At 44.5% G+C, this 16,634-nt stretch overlaps 1 long non-coding RNA gene across 5 annotated transcripts in view; it reads left to right on the top strand.

Moving 5' to 3' along the window:
- The window catches only part of LOC137677820 (uncharacterized), a 35,521-nt gene that overhangs the window by 250 nt on the left and 18,637 nt on the right, over positions 1-16,634 (top strand). The gene's annotated exons all lie outside the window — the stretch shown is intronic.

Raw genomic sequence — 16,634 nt, 5'->3', positions numbered from 1 at the left:
ACACCCTGCAAACTAAATTATAGTTTTTTTAGTCAATTGACATAATTAGTTTTGTAAGATGGTATGTCATAATTAAGCAATCCTTAAAATGTAATGAAAGATTTTCTTCAAGTGTGTGTTAAAGTGCAAGAAACCTAATGAAGGGCTTATACACACAGGTGTTCAGCTGCTTGGTTTGTGGGTTTTTTCCTCTCCCATTTACAACCAGTGGCAACGTACTCATAAGCAGAGAATGATGAGGCAGTCGGGTTTTTTGTTCCCCATGAAGAACAGGGAACAGAGGAGTAAAGTCACTCAGGTGTGGTGGACAATATGAGGCCAGTAAATGTTTTTCCTCACAAAACTAAAATCTAAAAGGCAGACCTTAGTGAGAATTGATTTCTTGACAAGGTGTGCGGGTTTTTTTTTTTTTACCTGACTCCAAATTTCATGTGTTAAAGTACAAGAAACTCTACAGATGTCTACAGAGACAGAGGGAATGGTGTGTGAGCAGTAGATACATAGCGATGGGGATAGTTTGTTCCTAATACAGAGTTGTGGTCTTTTGTGTCCACAGGGCAGATAATTTCTGGAATGCTGTCTGTGGTTTCACAGGCAGTAATTAGCTCCTTGGCTCTAGGAAAGCAGAAATTCAGAGTGCAGGAAGAGAGCCCAAGGTGCTGTGTATTAGGCTCTCCACCATTTCTGGTAATTCAGTGTCCTTAAGGGAAATTCAGTGAGTTGCTTTTTTTTTTTTCCCCTCACTTTCCACTGAACTTGTATTATGCTCTGGACTAAAATAATATTGTTTGGTCTCCATCTACACTGAAGTTCAAAAACACCGTGAGGGGCCTTATCTGTGTTCCTGAACGGATCTGAACGGGTGCAACCTGAATAAAAGACTTCTCTGCAAATAACATGAAACTACTATTTGTGTTGTGTTTATGCTTCGCTCAGATTCTGAAAGAGAGCATGCCTGTAGTTTCATATGGCTATACGTGTCCGTGTGCATATACGTGCATGTGTATGTATAAGCATACCGAGAGTGAGATTAATATATATGAATTTGGGAACAGTGTTTATCAGTTTACTGCGGTACGAAGTACACTGTATTAATGGTAAGCGTTCTCATTGTTCATGACCCGTTTAAACAGAAAAGATGTAGTGGTTGGGGGAAAGAGCCAGTATTGCCTCTTGTTTTGGGCATCACCTAAGAGAGAGAGGTGATGTACCGTTGTTGCACTCTGCACCTTTCTGTCCTTGGTGTTCTTGGAAGGAAACTGATGCCAGTACAGCACAGCTCTCTGTCAGACACTCCCTGACAGCTTGATGCTACCCTTCTTTAAAAAAACAAAACAAAACAAAATAAAAACCCTCTTTATCCCCCTTCACACGCCAAAAAAACCACCAGATTTTTTTTAAGCACGTTATTACTATTTTCTGTGTTAGTTCCTTGCATCTAGAGCAGCTTAGCTGTACATTCTGTGTGTTTAAAGCCGACTACTCTCCTTTACTTGTCCTTTTCCTTTGACTTCTCCTTTGCTTCTTGGCAGCTTGCCCGTACACATCCACTGTGTCACTTTGCTAATTGATTGTTTTTCCCCCACAGCTGTCTGTCAAGCAGTGCTTTCATACACTGAGTCTAGTACAAGTAATGCCATAACCCCACTTTCCTTACCAATGCGTCATTTGCTGGTTAGGGAATCCTCGTATACATATTCTTAGGTAGTACCTAATTTTTTGTTATCTTATGCAAAGGGTTTTTTAATCTAAAATTCCCATTATCAAGATGTACTGGGCTGGGATGGAGTTAACGTTCTTCAGAGCAGCCCATATAGTGCTGTGCTTTGGATTTGTGATTAAAAGAGCGTTGATAACACACCGATGTTTTGACAGTTGCTCTCCATTTCTCACTCTGCATCCCCCAGCGAGTAGGCTGGGGATGAGCAAGAGGTTGGAAGGGGACACAGCTGGGACAGCTGACCCCAACTGACCAAAGGGATATCCCATGCCATATGAGATTGTGCTTAACAAAATCAGTCGGGATTTTGTCGACTAAGCTGACTGTTGCTTCAAGACTGACTGGGCATCGGTCTCCTTGCAGGAGGGGGTGAGTGTCTGCCTTTGCATCACTTACTAAACTGTCGCTGTGTGAATGCTTGTGTCGTTGTGGAAGAGTCCTGCTTGAAATGTGTTGCTCTACCCATCAGAAAGACTTTCTTCAAAACTCACTTGGAATAGGTATATTGTGAAGAGCCGTTTAAGTCTAAGTTAAAAGATGCTTTCTCCTAGATCTGCACAGCCATGCCTTAACGTGAAGGTTCCTATTTTTTAAAAAAAAAAAGTGTTAGGCTATTGCAGTGGTTGTTGGAATGATCATCAGGTCCAAGAGAAGGATGCCCGTTTCCTACCTAGCTCTTTGTAAATGGCCAAGCTGCTAGTCACAAGTGCTGCCTATTTGTTTTGAAGTCATAGGCTGAATGTTTCAAGGGAAAACGATCACCTAACTCCCCTGACCTAGGACTTGGCACAGACAGGGCCATTGAGATCTGAATTGCTTATTTTTGTAGCAACTGACCCACACTTGAACATGACCTGCCCATTGCAAACCTAGATGGGGTGGTACCAAGGAGTGTTTTCTCTCTCCTTTTTCATATGCTTAGCCTCACCATCACATAGTAATTTCTTTGATATCTTTGTGATGAAGTTACTTGGGTGTCCTAGTTGCAGTCAGGGCTCTGTATTACTTAACCATAACACACAGGTGACAATACACAGTTCCTGCACAGTTCTTTGCAGTTCAACTGGAATAAAGGGGGAAGAAAAGCTACATATCAAACAGAGTGATGGGGACAATAGTAGGAGCAAGGTGCCTTCTTCCCAGTCCCTTCCTTTTAACTGTTTCTGCTCTCTTCACCTTGCATTTTAGATTACTTTTCTTATTTAACTTTCATCTTTGTAAGCCAAGGCATCTCCCAGCTGCCCTCCATTAGTTTATCAACCTCCTCCTTGTCCTTTCTTAAAAGTAAAGCTAAAACCATCTCATTCACCTTTAAGTGAATGTCTCATCCAAAATCCCACCTGGCCTCCCTTGCTGGTGGGTAACTGCTCCAAGTAGTCATGATGTGTATCCTCTTCACAGAAGACATCCCGCTGAAGAGCTGCTACTGCCATCGATCCAGGGTCTTGTGAGGCAGAGCCATTAAACAAATGCTCTCCCAGCTCAGGGGAAGCCTGGATCTGCCTTAATTGCGTGTGAATGTAACAGCAAAAACATTCTGAAAAATAAGCACTCACGGCTTTCGATAGCCTTGGGTGACTTGCATCAAACCATCCAATTTCCTTCCATAGCAGAGTAATAGGTCTTGTAGATAAAAGGGAAGGTGTAGATGTCACGTTGCTCAAGTTTTGTAAGGCATCTGGCACTGTCCAATGCAATATTTTCCTTTGTAAGCTGGAGAGCTTGGTTTGATGAAACCGTTAGCAGCTGGGCAGGCCCACGGTCAGGGAATAGGAGTTCGCTGCAGCATGGAAGGCTAGGGAGTGAGATCGTGCTGTGGTCTGTTCTGGGTCTGACTCTAGCTGGTGTTTTCTTTAATAGCATTTATGATGGGAGAACATACTTATTAAATATATAGACGGCATAAAGCTAGGAGAGGCTGCATGTGCACTTGAAGACAAGAACAAAATTTGAAATTAATTTACAGGATGAAATTTGAGAGACAAAACGTGAGGTGTTTCACCTGGACTGTGGTAACAAACATCAGGGAACCAGTGGCCAGACAGCAGTTGCAGAAAAGGAGGAAAAGGAGATAGATAAGGTGTACTATTGCAGAAAAGGAATACATTTTAAAGGAATTAATAAAGAGAAAGATCACTCTATTTGGTATCTTCAATGGAGTAACATAGGCAATTTTGCACATCTGGAAAGATGTAGCTCAGTTGGAGACAGAGAAGAGGAGGCTAGCATGAGAGATCCAAGATCTGGAAAACCTGACCTTGGAGGCGAGAGAGAAAAACACTGCAGCTGTTTGGGTTAGAGAAAGAGATAGCTGAGGGCAAAGTTTATAGAAGGCTCTTAGAAAGAGGGGTAAGGAATAATCTGTTTTCCATGTTTGTGGCAGATAGGATGAGGAGCAGTAACCTCTCTGGCTGATGCTGGAAGAGCATCATGGTAAGGACTGCTTTTCATGGTAAGGACTGCAAAGCACTGTGACAGCTTGGCTGGGACACTGCTGAGTCTTCCCTAGGGACAGGGTAGAGAGAGGGTGGGTTAGACCTCACCAAATTCCCTTCAGCCCTGTTTTAATGTGTTTAACTGCAGTGGGGAACTGCTTCCTTGCTGGTGGTGGTGAGGCAATCCCCCACCGTTCCTTAGCTCCCTTCTTTATGGGACGTGGGGAATGTTCTTAGCTGTGGGGGTGGATTTGTCCCCATCCTCCAGATGAAGCCTGTAGCACAGGTGTATCTTCACGCTCCTGGGGCTGAGAGGCTCCTGAGAAGTCTGATGAAACTGTATTTATTGCATCCTGGACTAGCTTTGTTTTCCAGGACTGGCATTGCTGAAGATAGCTTGGTCTCCATGGTTATGTGTATGCTCATAATTAAAAGTCAGGGATAGGTTCACACTGACCCTTCTTTGGGCTAACCTTCCTCCAGGGCAGATATGTCTTGGAGAAAGCTGGTCAGAGCAGTCCAAAACAGAAAGGCAATAATCTAAAAAGTAATAAGGGTGGGCAGAGAGGGGTCCTCAGCTTGATTTGGTTTAGCAGAGATGTACATTAGATCTTGCTTCTACCCTGAAGCACATCCCTCCTTGTTCAAAAATGCTTCCTTGTTCCTAGCTGGCAGGGAAGCCCATTGCCTCCCTCAAATTTTCAGCCTCTTTGACAGCAGAAGTTAAATTTCTTCAAGTCCCCTGAGACTGCTGCTCTCAAAAACCCAGTCTGCACTCCCTACTTACAGAGGATTTAAAGGGAGAGAGAACTATTGCGATGTAAAAAGAAAATAATGCAGGAAAAATGGAGGAGAACGTGCTGTAACTACTGGATGACCCTTGGGTTTATTTGTATTTGGGTTGCATTATCCAAATATTTTACTGAAGTCTTTCCTGTTTTCCCAGCTCATGTTGCTCTGCTGTCCTTCACCGTGGGAAGCTGAGACCTTGTCAGAGGGCAGCTGGCTCTGCCGTCAGCTCTCTCTGGCCATGTACCCCTCCGGATAACACAGCTGCTGGGCTCAGGTTTCCCTCGTTCAAGTAGTGTGCCTGGCAGCAGAGCGTGGGCACGTTGAGTGCAAGCAAGAGCTGGGGCAGGGAGAACATAACATCATTTTCTATCAGCTAACAGTCCAAAAGCTGAGGTTTACCTCCCCTTTTATACAGTCTATATTGTACTGCCCTGTATTATCCATTTGCTGTCTCGTTGATTTGCATACCTCACTCAGGCTGACGTTGCTTCCTACGCGTCTACCCATTTACGTTGCTCCAAAAAGTGCAAGTCGGTTGGATGTATCCCGGTTTTACTAGTCCCTGCCTGTGATTACACAGCTTCATCAGTAGCATCACTGTTAGCACAGCTTCTCATGCCAGATCTGTAGTTTTCTGCATTTAAGGATTCTCACCAGTTGACATGCACACTGAGGGAGTTAAATCAGCCCAAACCTGCTGGAGTGGTGTGACTTTGTGTTTAACGTTCAGCAGTACCTTATAAGTATCTCACCCATTAGATTAATACACAGACACAACTTTATTTGCGGCTCTTATCTGTTTTCAGAGTTCACTTTTCTCCACCTTCACAACCTTTTCATGTCCTCTTTTAGTTTGGCCAAGTCCAAGAGGGGCAGAGGATGCAGGACTTGGTAGTGGCTGGGTAGTAGAGAGTCAGCCAAATCTGGAGCTTTCTAGCAGCTTCAGGCAATACCTCCTGATCCAAGCATGAGCTGACACCAAGTGTTTGACAATGGTTCCTTGGAATAAGTGGAACTGCTTTGCTTTTCATCTGGATGCAGCCTGGAAAGTTAACAAAGTATTTGGCAGATGGAAACCAGGCTGCAGAGAACAGTTTTGACAGTCCCAGTCTTCACCTTGTAGGAGGTCTGTGCCATCAAACCATGTCCGTTTGCAGCTCCAGCCTACTGGGAAGGCATCTTTCCTGCAGGTCCTGCCGGCATCCCACGCCTCCTGCACACGAAGGTCCTGTGTGCCCTGCACGCCAGGGTGAAGCAGCCAAGCAGCATTGTGGCTGTGTGCCACTCTCCTGTGCTCCTTCAGGAACAAGAAGTTCATCTTGAAGGAATGGAGTAGGCTGTGAAGGGAGAGTCTCTGGCCCCAAGACTAGAGTTGAGATGAAATGATGCCAAGTGACTCAAAACACAGTGCTGCCTAGATGAATTTTTAGTCCATTAGCAAATATAAGTGCTCAAACTGATTAAGGCCAGAAGTAGTAAAATTTTGACACTTGCCTTCTTCTTTGTATCCTTTTGTCTTGTTCAAATATCTGAAACCCTGACTGAACTCAAGATTGAGCTTCTGGTCACATTTCAAAATCAGACTTTTCTCAGCAGCTGCCTTTTCTTGGTATTATATATTTGTCTCATGCAAAGAGACATTCACATGCACGTGCTGAGCAAATGGACTATCTTTGGAAGCGATAATGAAAATAAACCAAATGCCCCAAGTTCACGCAGCTGCTAGGCAGCAATTGAACAAGCAGAGACATATCTCGTCCCCTTGTTTGTGGTATCTCAACAGCACTCAAGTGCAGCACGCAGCTATGCCTGCTCCGGGAAAACTCCCCTACAGCACACCTAAACTGTTGTGACCATGTAAACAAAAGTCAATTAAATGTGTGTGGGACCTCTCTCTGGCTCTGAGGCTGACTGTCGTGGGGTGGCCTGCGCCCACACTGTTATACCCTCTTACCCTCCAAAATGGAGGGGACATGGCTGAGAAATCATGCCTGATCAAACGTTGCCTTCTGCAATGAAACGATGAAATGACTAGCTCAGAGAACAAGGGGAGAGCAGTGCGTATTGTTTATCTTGACTTTAGCAAGGCTTTTGGTACCGTCTCCCATAACATCCTCACAGAGAAAGGGATGAAGTAGGCTAGGTAAGTGGGTAGTGAGGTGAGTTCAAAACTGGCTGAACAGCCGGGCACAAGGGATTGTGATCAGCAGCACAAAGTCCAGCTGGATGCCAGTCACTAGTGGTGTACCTGAGGGGTCCATACTGAGGCCAATATTGTTTAACATCTTTGTTAAGGATCTGGAAGGCGGAGTGCACCCTTAGTAAGTTTGCTGATGACACAAAACTGGGAGGAGCAGTTGATAAATGAGGTGGGTGTGCTGCCATCCAGAGGGATCTCTGCAGGCTGGAGAAATGGGCTGTCAGGAACCTCATGAAGTTCAGCGTTGCAAAATGCAAAGTACTGCACCTATAGGGGAACAGCCCCATTCACCAGTATACACTGAGGGAAGACTGACTGGAAAGCAGCTCTTCAGAAAAGTGTCCGGGTCTCCTGTTGGACAACAAACTGGCCATGACCTAGCGATGTGCCCTTGCAGCAAAGACCAACAGCTTCCTGGGCTGCATTAGGCAGAGGGTCACCAGCAGGTCAAGGGAGCTGATCCTTCCCCTCTGTTCAGCACTGGTGAGGCATATCTGGAGTGCTGGGTCCAGTACTGGGTTCCCCAGTACAAGAGAGATGCAGGCTTACTACAGTGAGTCCAGTACAGGGCCATGAAGATGATGAAGGGACTGGAGCATCTCATTTAAGGAGAGGCTTAGAGAGCTGGGACTTCATCCTGGAGAAGAGAAGGCTCAGGGGATCTTAACCATGTGGGTGAATGCCTGATGGGAGGAGTAAAGAAGATGGAGCGAGGCTCTTCTCATTCGTGCCTAGAGACAGGACAAGAGGCAATGGGCACAAAGAGCAAATTCTGTTTAAACATAAGACTTTTCTACTACGAGGGTGGTCAAACACTGGCACAGGTTGCCCAGAGAGGTTGTGGAGTCTCCAGCGTTGGAGGTATTCACAACCTGCCAGGACATGGCCCTGAGCAACCTCTAGAGTGTTGGGTGAAAGGAGTTTTTGTGAAAAAGTGTTATTGGCATGCTGGTAAATTCAGCTTGAAATGAAGAATACTTTTCCAATGAGAAAAATGACTTTTTTAGCAGTATTTACTGTTCGTCATATCTATTTTACCAGTATTTCCTAGTGGACCAAGAAAAGTTAGCTTCAAGTGTGGGATTCTCACACCACCCATGTCTGTAATGTCACTTTTCACAGAATGATAGCTTCCAAAGTGAGACACAGAAAAATTACTTGCAATGAAACAATTATTTTAAACGTATTCTTAGTGGGTTTTGGCCTGCTTAGAGACCTACTCTCCTTCTCCAAATGTCCATATTTTTGGATAAGTATTTTCCCCATTTTTATTGCACTTAAGCAGGAAGGAGGGAAAGGCTGCAGCTTAGAAGGTAATTACTCTCCTGGGCTGTGTTTTTGATTCATATTCCAGCTGCTGGGTCATAAGGAGAAGTTTGAATTGCAAAACAGACAGAGGGATTCCCAAGGGAGGTGTCAGCTCTGCTTTTCCATCAGGTGAGGGACTGATGGGGCACTTGAGGGAGCTATTCAGCTTCCCATGGAAGCAGTGAGGAGAAGGAATATCTTCCAGCCTGTAGAAAAAGCAACTAAATGAAGAAATCTTTTTAAAAGTGACAGTGATTTGTTTTAAGGGAAACCTGTGCTATTATAACTCTACAAACAGAATCACTTGAAATACATAAAGCAAAGCTGTGCTTTAAGTAGATTTTCTCTTGCTTATGCTGGATTTAGTACTGGGGTGAGCCTAAATGTTGTTGAGTTAAAATATATTCACTATAGGTTTTGAAAGTCTGCTTTCAAGATGTGAGGGCTTTTTGCACCGAACTGTAGTGCATATAGCTGTCTGTAACTGCAAGTACATGCCGTACTGGGAGGAGGAAGGGATAAAAAGCTAATTTCAGTGGCAAGAGGCCCGTGTCTGGTTCTTTTGATAATCAGAGGGAAAACTGAGCTTGATCGAAAGGAGCAGCAGCCTCACTCTAGGTTTTCCAAAGGTGCTTGACATCTCCCAAGTCAGGCTCCTGTTCTAAGTCTGCGCTTAAGAAGAGCCTGTATTGACAATATGAGAGGCTGTCAGCATTAGGCTTGGCGAATGCCTCTCTCTAATTTCAGAAGCTACCAGTGCCTGGCAGCTTATTTGGGTAGCTGAGTATCTTTAACAGGCAGGCCCTTTGCTCTTTCTTGGTTTTGCTGTGAATGCCACCCAATTACTGAAGAAATGTCTGGTACTTACTGGGAGTGGAGAAATGTCTGGTACTTACTGGGAGTGGGGAACACCAAATACCAGGGGCAGAGGAAAGCCCTGCAGATCACTTAGCCAGGTGGAGATGTAACCGGTGCCCTTGGATGCCTGGGAGAGACCTCGAGGGCTTTGCATGAACACCCAAAAAATGCCAGTTCCTCCACTGCTGGAAATTGAATGAAATCCCGCCAAAGTCAAGCCAGGTTCTGCTTAAAGCAAATAAAAGTAGCTAGTTAGTGGACGTAAACTAGAGAAGTCTGTCATACTGGTTTACAAAGATATATTAGGAAAACAAAAGAAAACTATGTTTTGCTGATTTATTCTAAAATCACGTCTCCTTGCTCTGCACTTGGCCATTCTTACTTGCCCAAGCTCACACTTTGCATTCTAAGGCTGATTAAATATGCTGGTATTTAAACCCTTCTTTGAGGTCTTCATGGGATCCCCTTTGGATTTAAGTCTTCCCCAGGTCCCTCTTTCACCCCCACTTCTGATGGATCTTTAACCCATGGTGAAGGTCATGCCTTCTCCGCATGGGACGCGCTCATACTCCTGTGACAGATCAGGTGTCCTCTTAGGTTCTCGCTGAGTTCATGAACAAATCATTAATCCATCAAGAGCTGAAAGGTTCTTCTGTCCCTTGGAAGGCAAGGTGGAAATAGCAAAGTGAAATGCCTCTAACCTCTCAACCTTATGCTTCCTATTACTGTACAAGCTGTCAGTCATACCTTATGCAAGAAATATTAATGTGAGTGGTTTATGACTAGTTTCTGGCTGAGACCAGGCATGTTGATACCCTCTTGCCTTATGGAAGTAGCAACCAGCTGGAGGTAAGTGACTTCTTGCCAGGCCATCTCTGTCTCAGAGGGATATATACCACGCCAGAGGGGAACAGAGAGAGGACTGTGGTGGCTTTTCTCCTTCACAGTGCAGCCCCAGTCTTGGAAGGACCTGGGAGACAGGGACCCACTATCTGTTTGCAGATGGGGACCAAACGTGTTTCTTGTGGTGCTAGAAGGATGAAGGCTGGGAATCAAAACCCACCGAGGCAGATGTGCATGAGGATGCTGGGTTTGTGCTCCATTGTCCTGGAAAACCAGGGCAAAAAGGTTGGTTCCTCAAAGAGCCAAATGTGCTGTTTTCTAGACAAAAGTAATTTCTTGGCTGTCAGTGACAAGCTCCTATTTAGGAGGATCCTGTTTTGTAGCTGCAAATGAAAAGAGCTGCTTGGCAGCCATCCAGCAGCACATCTACTTAATTTACCAATGAAAACTATGAGGAAATAGGGAAAGTTTGCTAGAAAGCAGGTCTGCAATACAGCAGACTATTTCTCCTTCAGCAACAGAAAATCCAAGAAAAGTTTGGAGGATCACAGAAATATATTTTGTGTACCCAGATTTACTGAACTGTACAACATCTAGCTGCTAGAGTAACTAGAGTACGCAGAGCAACTCTGCATTTACCTTGATCCCTACTCTCCTGAGTGCCTTTGTCCATGGCTGGCAGCCCTTGGACCACCTTAGACTTTCTTGGCTTTAAGGCAGTCAGGCTCTTACCCTTTGTGTAAGGGCAGGATGGTTCTAGCCTGCTATACCTGGAGCTTTGCCAAATAAATATATAGATAAAAGGTAATTTCCTGAAATGTCTCCTCCTGGGATGCATCTCACTGCCTGGAGAGTGAGTGAAAAATCTTCCCTACAGCAGATCTTTAGTGGCTGGATGTAAGTACACAAAGACACCAGTGCCAGCTGCAGGATGACAATTGCAGCCCTGTGGGCAAATCATCTGGGAGATAAAACCTGCCAGATCATGGCATTGCTGAAAGCTCAGAGGTCACATCAGTGCGACACTCACATCCAAGCAATCGGGAAGAGACCATTTTATTAATGATGGTCCTTGCTGCTAGAGCATGCTTTCTTTTGGAGGTTCTCCTCATAAAAAATGCCCTTCATGCTGCCTGCTGACACCTCTCAGCTTCATGGACTTTGAAATGAGTCAGACGCCGAACTGGGCTCAGAAATGTAAATTTTAATTGGAACAATAATTGTTATCTGACTCCAGTGACACACATCTCAGTCAGTAACCTTCCTTAAGCAAAGGCTCGTGGGACACTGTACATCCTCCCAATCTACCTCAGTTTACCCCAGCTGGTGGAAGAAAGAAATTCTGGGTGGTTTTGTTTGCTTGTTTGTTGTCCGTCCCCCCATCCCCCCCCACACATTAGCCTTGTGTGTTGTTTAATTACTGTTGATTTTGGAAGACCCAGGTACCAAAGTTTGTGCTCCACTCTCCTGCGCAGTCGTCCGTGTCTTACATCCCCAAGAACTACATCTGCCTTCTCTTCACCCACACCAATACCCAGTGATTCCTCTAAAACTTCTGTAACGCCCTTCGGCATTTCTCGTCTGAGATTCCACAGTAGAAGGAAAATTAAAATGTAGGGCAGCATTAAGTTAATTAAACTTACCATCAAATTAATAACACAAGGAATACTGTGCAGACTGCATTATTCATTTTGATGTTTTATTCAGTGAAAGCTCCATTTTTAATGTGCTTAGTGTTACTGGAGGTTATCTACCCTGCTCTGCTAGAGTTTCATGGAAACCTTTGGCACACAGGGTTTCTGGGGTCCTGTGTATAGAGTCAATGTAATTTTCACTCAAGTGGTAAAAAAATCACAATTAATAAAAGGAATGAGAAATCTGTAGTTTCTTGGAATGAAAAGAATAGTCAAACATGGGGGGTCAAATTGCTATATGGTTAAATTAATTAATTTTAATTCATCACCTTTCCTGTTACCTCGTGTCCTAGAACTCCTACTATTCTCCCCACCACCAGGTTTCTTCCACTGACAAAGTGCCTGTTCACCTCTTAAAGGTTTTTCTAAAGATCTCAGTGCTGAAGCCTTGCTGCACATCCCAGCATTATCTGTACAGCTCTGCTCCTGACCACGCTGCAGGAGGTTGTTATTTATGAATAATACAATGAAATACTGCATGATATGAGGTTAGGACTGTGAGACTGTGTGCTCCTTCGCATTGATTTTTTTTCTTTAACTGCAGTCAAGCAATAGCTGAATAACATGGTTCAAAGAGCTACGGCTTTTCCTTTCCAAGAGGACTGTGGATTACGGTCCAAAAGATCTAGCGCAAAATGAAATTATGGGCACAATAACACAATGCACGCTCTGGAAAGAGGCAGTGGGAATGTAACTTCCCTTGGAGAAAGGAAGGAAATTAATGAAAACTGAAATCATGGCACAGAGACAGCATTATTAAGAAGGAAGGCATAAGGAAGGAATCATTAGGAAATGTGCAGCTATTTCTGCAACACAGCACAAGGGAGAAAGAGAGAACAAATAAGCATATTAGGTGCTTCCTTGCTTAATTGCTACTTTTATTAAAGATTATTTTTGATACAAGAATGGGTAGACCTTCAAGGAAAAGCTGCTGCTGGATGACAATGTTGAGGTGCAAAATTAGTGCCTTGCCTGGTGCAATGTGCAGAGATGCAATCGAACTAGCAAAGCCGCCTTCTTTCTAAATCCCCCTTCTCAGAAGAAGGGACCACGTATCTCAGTCTCTGTGGAAAAGCACCCACTCAAACTCCTAAGGATTGCTATATCTCCTTACAAGCCCTGAGAATTTCTTGTATGTGAACCTTCATCCATTCCCCTGAGTTTTTCCATATACCATCTAGGTTTGACAGCAGGAGAAATAAACCCAATCAATCACTCATTTAACAGTGCACGCAATATTCCGATGCCTTACTATTAAAGGAGAAGTATTTTGAAAAAGAGCCGTGCATCCAGCATGCTGAGTCTCTGGGTCAGTGCTGAACCTATTGGGGAAGAGATGGCTGTGGGGAAAGATTCCTGGCATCTGTGGTGGGTGAAGCTGGAAAAGGAGGAGAAATGCTGCAGTGGCTGGGGTTGGCTTTCCCTCACCCAGCTGCCTGTGCATTTGGGAAGCTGCGGCTGTATTAGTGCAGCTGAGGAACTGTGATGGCACCCAAACAGCCTCGGGCACAGTGGAGACCCTTCCGTACACCCTTTTCAAGCTGCAAGGTGAAGAGGGGCTTTAGCAATACTATTCTTCTGCCTTCAGTCTACTCTCTCCACTGGGGCTAGATCTCCCAGATTATGGGCCATTTGTGTCTGTGGAGAAGTGCAAAGGTGCTGTGGACAGTCCAGCAGGGTTGGATGGTTTTAGGGGTGAGACTGCATCAGATATTGGGTTTGCCAGATCTGGAGAAAGGCTTTTTCCTGCAATACGTGTCCATGTGGGTGCTTATGCATGGAGCCTTCTGCATCCAGGACAAGACAACATCACGTTCACCTCTACGCTTCATCTTTTGATTCCTTTCTTCCCCCCTCTACCTCCTTCTACTACCTGCCCCATTCATGTTCAGCAAAGTCTTTGCATTTCCAATATTATTTTCCTGACAGCTGGAAATAATGTCTAAAATCTGCATTTTTAAAAAAAATGCAGCAAGAACCCACTCACCCAGGAGAGCTAAGGGTATTCTTCTAGACCAGCTTCTTTATTTCCTTTTAAAGCAGAGTCTTTTCTAGTTCTCAGCCACTTCATGAATTTTTATCTTCTATACTGGCATCCCTGTAGCACGAAGGTTGGTAGACCTTGCCAACATGCTTCAAGCCAGAAGCCTGGGGAGCATCTTTAGCATCAAAAATAAAACTCTGTTCTTCTGGCTGTTTGAAGAAAGGTGTGAAAAGCGGACTTTCATAGTGTGATATTCAAGTGCTGCAGTGCCCAGAACAGAGCTGCTGTCTCTGGGAAGGGAATTCACAAGGCTGGGCGACACCTAACCAGTGAAGGAGGGAGAGCTGGATTAGCAACCTTCATCAGTCTGAGTGGGGAAATGAGAAAAAACCTGAAGGTATTCCTGAAATAACTGTCTACCTGTTATGGTGGTATTTATACCTGCTTTTTGATATGCATAAGTTGGGGCATTCTCCTCTTCTCTTTAGAAGAGAGTGTGAGAAAAAAAAGAATACTTTTTAGTAACTTGTTTGAGTGTTTCTCAGGAAACAAGAGACATGGTTTCTAAGTCCTCTTTAACCTGAAAAGGCTTGAACCTATGTTGCCCCTTTCTCATTTTTGCTAAAACTTGCAGACAACAATAACAACAAAAAAAAATCCACTCGAGGATAGCTATTTACCCCATGGAAAAGGCTGGCTCCAAAGGCTGCATTATGATAATATTGCAAGTATAAATAGATTTCAGGAGATGGAGACCTATGATAGCAGGAGACAGAAGGTGCCTTCAGGAGATCTCCTCTGTCCTGTGTTCTCAACCAAGTCCAGACCTTCCTCAACATCTACATCCATCAAGATGTTTAACCCAAAACGTGAGGGCTCTCAGTCTTAAGGGGATAGGACAGGATGACTAAGACACAGAGTATGGTACAGAGTACAGTGCTGGAATGAGAGTTTGGCTCAGGAGCTGCCATGGGTCGGAGCAGGAGCTGTTACCTTGCATGACTGCAAGCTGGACCCTTGCACAGAAGGAAGATATGGCTGACAGCCGCTTGGAGGCACTGACCCTGATGCAGGTACCTGCTGGGGTCAGGAAGGAGCAGGAGCTGGGAGATTCTTCCACATTTGCAGCTCATATGCCCTTTGCTGGTTGCTCAGGCTTGCAAGGCTCCCATGCACAGGGCAATTCTTGTCTTTCTCAAGTACTGAGCTCCCTCCGAGCAGAGAGCACCAGCCACATCCTGTGGGAAGAATATTTACCTGAGAAGCAGCAACCTGGGTGTGGGTAATGCAAAGAAGTGGTGGTACAGCATGTGGCCATACACTAGCCTGCTTTGAGAACTTACACAGACAGAAAGTTTGCTGTTGAAAGGTAAGATGAATGTAGCTAATGACACACTGATGTAGTGCCCAGGGCTTCTCAGCATATTGTGCTTAAAAGCATTTGCATGACCATGGCTTCAAAACAGAGGCATATTACACAAAGGCAACTCAAAAGGATTATAAAACCATTTAGTTTACAGCATGCTGTTTGGACTCACTGACCCATTACTCAGAGTGATATTTTTCATTTACTGGCCATGTAGCATGGCTTGATTTACAGTGTGCAGCTTCAGATACCAACCCTGCCAAAGAATGCAATCAGTGTGGAGTGGTCAGAAAAGCCACATCACACAGCTAGAAAGTGGGTCTTTTTCTTTGGACAAAAGGCCCATGGTGCAGGTGGCTCATTGAAGGACCCAAGCACTCTCAGCTTCTGCGTGTTCATTCCCCAGCATGGCTTCTCTGGGAGGTGAGGGAAATCTGCACCTTCTGCATCCAGCCTGGAGATGAGGCTCTTGCAACAGCAACTGCTTTGCCTTTTGCTTTGTTGTCTGAGCAGTGTCCTCCAGAGAAAATTCCAAATGGAGACAGCTTGTGGTCATGAACTATACAATTCCCTGCTTTCACATTAGGACTCTACAGCAGCCATGGAAGTCCAAGGCTGACAGTTCAAAGTAACTCTCCTGTGTCTTTTTTGTTGCAAACATGGGAAGAGAGGCAATGTTATGTACTTGAGTGGGCTGTTGAACAGAATAAATAGATGCTTTTAGATGTAAAGTTCATACAATGGCATTTGAGGTTGCTATTTAGTAATTAATTCTGTGAATAATAAGGCATTGCTGAAAGCATTCAAAACTCTACGTAGTGCCTTGGGATGAGGGCTTTGAGAGAGACTTGCAGCAATAGTCATAAATGTCAGCACTGTTTTGGGGAGGCGGGCAGTGGAGGAGTGCCAATTGATAATCTCTGGTTTTGTTTTTGCAATGTTTACCTTGTTTGTTTGGGTTGCCAGGCTGAAATTCAAGAATCAATCAGCAGGCTATAATGGATGTATTTTCATCATGGCACAAGGAGCCTCAAGTGTCTTTCACTCATGTATTATTCACACAAATGGGTGAACAAATAAGTGATCTACTACAGCATGCAAATCCCAGGATATCTGCACAACTTAAAACTACACTGAGGTCCAAGCAAAGACTCCACTGTCCTGAAGCTGCCAAGGCGAGACTAAAATTTTGGGTTATTGGAAAAGTGTAACCACTTGCCGTGATCCTTTTAACTCAAGCACTAGGAGACTGCTGGGCACAGAGGTGCCAAATCTCTGTGTGCTGAGAGGCCTTTGGGTGTCTTCAGGATGGACATTAAGATCCTTTCCATCTCTAAACAGACCAGGGAACATGTTCTCCCTGTAAGAACTGAGCAGCCGCCACTGAAAGATGGAGGATGCTTATATTTGTCTGCCAAAGAAAAGAAATACAAG

Source organism: Nyctibius grandis, chromosome 2 (genome assembly GCF_013368605.1).
Source record: "Nyctibius grandis isolate bNycGra1 chromosome 2, bNycGra1.pri, whole genome shotgun sequence".
NCBI classification, from domain to species: domain Eukaryota; kingdom Metazoa; phylum Chordata; class Aves; order Nyctibiiformes; family Nyctibiidae; genus Nyctibius; species Nyctibius grandis.
The sequence above is the reverse complement of the archived record's forward strand: the minus strand, read 5'-3'. Positions and strand labels throughout refer to the sequence as shown.